This window comes from Thalia democratica, chromosome 5 (genome assembly GCF_965202585.1).
Source record: "Thalia democratica chromosome 5, ktThaDemo2.hap1.1, whole genome shotgun sequence".
NCBI classification, from domain to species: domain Eukaryota; kingdom Metazoa; phylum Chordata; class Thaliacea; order Salpida; family Salpidae; genus Thalia; species Thalia democratica.
Genome location: NC_139169.1, coordinates 55,037,532 through 55,043,719, shown reverse-complemented (window position 1 = coordinate 55,043,719; position 6,188 = coordinate 55,037,532).

The following is a 6,188-nucleotide window of genomic DNA, read 5'->3' as shown; positions in this document are numbered from 1 at the left end:
TATTTGTTTTATCAACTGAGTTTATATGACAGTAAAAATGTATATTTTAATTTTTCAGTTGGTCTGTAAGGCGAAAACTAGTTAGAATATTTAATAAAAGTCAATTTAGAAAAATAAATAAATGACAAATGCAGAAACAAAATTTGTTATATCAAGTTTTGGTATACTTAAATGATTTTTTCTTATACTAATTTATGAAGAAATTGTTAGCTTATTTTTAATTAAAGATTTATATTAACTTACGAGTATTCACAAAATATTCTAAGTAGGATAAAATTTGTTGGACTAGTAATATAGGTTTTAACATTCCTATTTTTTTTATAAAAATAGTTTTATATTTATAACATGAAAAGCATAGCCAACCATTTTATACTTGTTAATACTTTGAAAAACACGATAGAACTTAAGTTTGGAACTCTATCTGTGTTTTTATATTGTAAAAAAATAACACCAGGGTAAGTTAAAACACTTTTCAACAATTGAGGTACTAAGACGTTTTTTCTGTGTAATTTTGCATTGGCAAATTCAAATAAACGTGAAAGCTTATTAATTTATAAAATACTGTACAAAATAACGAGCACGCTTAAAAGATCAACTTAAATCAATGAGGTTGGACTGCTAGTATCAAACTACCTTATTATACTGCTAACTTCTTTCACCTTATACTCGAGGTTTTAAATTTTTAAAATAAAGTTAGTTAATAGTTTTAAAATTAACATGTATATTGTATAACTTGTATCCTAAATATTAAAAATGTTTAAAAATATAACAAAACATATTTAAACTTTCGTAAATTTATTTGAGTACTTTCAAATAATTCTTGTCAAAAATCGTATCTTACAAAATTAAACTTAATTGAAATTGAAACATAAGTATACTGTAATAAAGGTTAAAATTCAAAAATATAAAATGACGTAATAATAAAGCGTAAAAATTAACTAAATGCTAATACATACTGTATTGCTGTATGTATTGTACTAATAAAACTTCTTAGATTAAAATCAAACTAAAATAAACCAGCGATAAAAACTAACAATAAAAATAAAACTACACTCTATAAAAATTTTAAGGAACGAATTACTTTAAAATTACACTTAATATAAGGATTTAAAAAGTCCAGTTTGGTATACGAACTTTATTTGCTTACATAAACTGGGTCTTAAAGATTGAATGCATAAGGCTTCCATATATGTAGCTGAAAAGATTTTTTTTTAATTCCAATTAAATGATCAAAGTAGAATTAAACGACGTTCAGTTTTTTTCTAAGTAATTGACAAACGTACTTTATTAAAATCATATTAATATATCTTTTGTTTATTTAATTTACATGCTCGGGTTCAAAAGATAAGAAATAGTATCCTGATATAATTAAAAAAAGTCCAAATGTTAGTTAAGAAATAATAATAACTTAAAAATTTGGGAAATAGTTTTTGTAGTCAATCTAACAGTTGTGATTTTTTTTAAAGTAGGCACTGGTGATTATACTTTTCAAAGAGCAAATTTAAAATAATGAGTTTAAGATAAAAGCTTTGTTGATTTTTTTGAAGTAGACTATTTTAATATAAAGTAGTTAAGATATAGACAAAAATAACAAAAACGATTGACATACCAGAAGGACAATTTAAAAGATAAAATATTTTTACTGTTTTTGAAAAGGATTAGTACACAGTTGTTATTAGCTATGTAATAGTTTTGATGTGTTATTTTTATAATAATGCTTCATGTTGTCAAACTTTTAGAGTAAATTGAACACAACATACAGGAAAATAATTCAATTGGAGACTATTCAAATCTTTAGTTTGTAAACACTAGTTATTAAGTTGAGATATTAGACTTAATTTTTTTGAAACTACTTTTAGAACACGAAATTTTTCAAAGTATAACAATGACAACTTTTATGTAATATGTTTTTATACATTATACCTATTAGAACACTAAAGGAACATATTTTCAGGATATGTTGAGCTTTAAGCTTGATAAAATATTTATTTAAATTAAACCAAGTTAAAAAACCTGTAAACTCAAGGATACATTCTATTCATTATAGATTTAAGAAAGCAAACTTTCAAATTAGAATATATGTTTATTCTATTTATGTAAACTTAAAAAAAAACTAAGTACACCTTTTTGAAGAAATTAGAGTAGTGTTCATATATTTTGTCTTCGAACAACTTTCATGAAAGTATGTAGTTACATCTTAAAAGTCAAAGTTTTTTAATAAAGTCTAAAAACAGCTAAATCGGGTAACCTACATTTGTTTTAACGAAAATGCAACTAGAATATTGAAAACCAACGTTTTTCTTTAAACTGCACTTAAAAGAATAAATACTTTTAAGTATTAGTTATTTTATTAGACATGTTTAGGTCGTTAAGCTTTTTAATTGGTAAAATTGACGATTCTAAACAGAATCTTCTTAGCCAGTATTACTTCTACTTGAAAGTTATAAAGTCTTAAGGTCTTATCAAAACTGTTTTGGCAAAATAAAGGATTTTCGGATGATATCTATATGCTCACTAATACTATTTAATACAAAAAACTTTGAATTTTGGATCTTAAACGTTGAGACATGTTGGAACAGAAATCTATATCAAATAAAACTTAGATGATAAAAACCAAAAAAGTGTTAGTTTAAATTTATTGTTAATAACGGGATCAATTTTCAAAAGTAAAGAGCACACTAAAATAAAAATAAGATTATTCCATACTTCGATAAGCTGTAAGTAAATATGTATTTTTTTTAAGCGAGTTTATTAGAAACAAGGTAGATACTTTTTTGGAAAATCAAGGAAATAATAAATATAAATTCTGTGCAGTAATTTATTTTAACTTTTAATCAAGTTTGCTACATTCTTACGTCAAAATAACTAACGATTTATCAATTCATTAGCTAAAATACGCAGTTTGTAAATAATTTAAACATTATTTGTCAAAATATAATTTACAGATATTTTGCTAATTTTGTTCGTTAAAAAGTCACCAAACTAAAACTTGTAATTATATCTTAGACTACATGTCTAGTCTAATAAACTGACTTCATTTTAAATTTATAAAAAAGACTTATACTTGATTTATTTACTTTATTGTGGTGACAATTAAATTGTTAAAATTTTGATGTAATTTTTTTATTACTACAAGTAATATAAAAGTTTTTTTTTAATTTTGTTAATAGGTTGAAGTAAGTTTAACTAGAGTCCATTTTTATTTAAATACTTTTAACTAAAAGTTTTCTGTGTTATTTTTTCTTTGTTTTATGTAATTTTATTACATTTTATAGTCTTTATTTTTCAATGTAAACATGCAGTATGTATACACTGCGTCTTTTATATTTAAATAAATGTGGGTTTTACAAACGAAAATTTACAAGTAAATACTTATTATTATACGAATACAAAGTACTGATGATATGACTTAGGTTTATTTAGATTTGTCTAAATATAAATACTAATACTTTTTTTTAACTTTTCACTTTTAACAAGAATGATAAAAATAAAAATTATATAATATACTTTTACCGGTTCAATATCTATAAGTTTTACTACTTTATAAAATTATCATAAGTGAAGTTATTATATAGAAACCATTAGGCAATTTTTAATTATATGTAACATAAATTTAAGCTTATCACTTAAATATTGTTTAATGAAATTATTATTTTACTTAATTATGATTTTAATTTCAACAAAAACCTAGTAGTTGTAACGTTTTTAATTTTTCTAGTACATTAATAAATGAAATTCAAAAAAGTCTAAATAAATAATTGGTTCGAGGGTAAAAAATAAAAAAATTGTACATGCTTGTTATATACTTTGTAAATATCAAAATTAGTATTTTTTTAAATAGTTTTTTATTATTAAAAATATAATAGTTTCTTTACATAACAGTAAAATACACTAGTATGCTACAGTTATTAATTTATACAGGGTTATTACCCAAAAGTATAATGTTTTTTTTAATGTTAAAATAACATAAAATATTGTTAAACTTAATTCTAGTTCTTTATAATTTAAGTTTTTAAGTTTGCTACGAACTATTTACGCACGTTATTGTACGCAACAATACAAGCATAGCTATATTTGAATAATTACTGAAAAGACTAATGTTTTTAAATATCATTATTTTCTTATGTTGACTACAAATAAAAATGATATTTTGTTTTACATGATTTGGACAAACTTCATTTTTGAGTTCTTTTAAGTTGGTAATATTTTTTTTTTGCTTTTATTCCTTTAACTCATACAAATGTTTCATAATCGGTTTTAGATAATAGAACATGTAGTATAGCTATACCCAAAACTTGCTGTAACAAGTCAGAAGTTAAGGACTAATGACACTCTAGGAAATCAAAGTTCAATCTTATAAAGTTTTCAACAATTTTATTTTCAAATTAGCTACAATTGCGCACCTGCTAAAGTTCATCAGGTTCAATTAAACTTTATTGACTTATATTTAATTAGTAACATCAGTTCTTTATTCATCAAAATAATTGTTTTTAAGTTAGAAATTTTACATTAAAAAACCAATAGTTTTACTAACTGTTAACCTTTAACTATTTTATACATTAAAAAAAAAACTAATTACAAAGTAATATTCATATTTTTACAGGTAATTAATAACTTATCTTTAATATAGCGAATCAGAGCTTCATAAAATAAAATCAGAGATTAAGATCAATAGAATAGTTTTATATTCAATATTGGGTTGAATAAACTTTTTAAATATTAGTTTATCTAAAATTGAACATTTGAAAATAAACTTATTTAAAAATACAAAAACAACTTTCACTTTTATTTACTTTTAGTTAAATATTTTATTTGTTAACTATCCTTTTTATTAACTAACTTATTTTTGTTAATTATCGTGTCCTGGAAAAGACGTTAAAAGGTATCCATGTAATGTACGACTCGAAATCTGAAAGGGGTGTTTCTTTCACCAGGCCGTGGGACCAAACATTTAAACCGTTTTTTTTGTCGTTCAATAAACAATATTTACACTTAACAATAATTTTTTTAAATATAAAAGATAGATTTCTTGTTACAATTTACTTTTTGTTTATAAACTATCCTACTAACAACTAATTATTTTTAAATATATGCATATGTTTTATATTACTATAAACATATTAAACATATACTTTTTGTATTTTTGTTTTTGACTATCTTTAAACTAAGTTTTGTATTTGCAACAACAAAAGTAATATGATTGTAAACACTTGTAAGCTTCAGATTTAATTATAGGTTCTATTTGAATAAGTACAACAGATTGCAATATGTTAAACAGTAAAGTAGCTAAAAGTCATTTGTATGCTTATTAAAAAAATAATAAATTAAAAAGACATAAAACTTAACTTCTACATTACTTGATGAAAATTTTAACAAAGTTTTAGACAATTAAGTAGAATGATTAAATTTTGCTTACTATATTTTATACCTCCCTATGTGCGTTTTTTTTTTGTTTCAAACAGTTTTTTTTTATTGCTTAATTATTTCTTTTCTATCAAAACAACATAAATTTACAGCCTACTAAAATAAATTAAAATTAAAATTAACTTATATTTAAATCTATAAAGCACTTCTTATATAGTGAAACTTAAAACACAATTTATTACTCTTAACATGTTTTCTAATATAATTTCAATGAAAAATACCACTCTAAGAAAATGATCTTTTTCTTTAGTTTCCTTTTTATATCTATAAAAACTATTTTTGACAAAGTTTTAACTCTATCTTCAGCATCTTTTTGAGTATAAAGGCTAGAATATTTTTCGACGTTTAAAAATATAACAACATAACCGCTTGCTGGCAGCATGCTTTTTAAAGCGTAGGAAGTTGTTGTTATAAGTGATTTTTCTTCTTTACTTTCAACAGAGTTTTTGCATTCGAAAGTTGAACGAGAAAAGTCGTATATAACGAAATGTGTTCTACCTTTAAAAGCCAACGCGCAAATGACAACACTGCAAACTATACACAAAAGATCTTACACGTATGAATTGAACGACATGGTTTTAATAGGCTTTTATTATCCGCAAGGGTAACATTTATTATCGTATACAGAGTATCAATTACACAAAACTAGTGATGAAACTACGAGCTCTTTGAATAATAATTGAGGAAAGTAATTTTTGTGAGTGCAAAGAAAGTTGTTAGCGAGTAAATTTGTTTTTAGTTGTACTATTTAATTTTGTTGCATT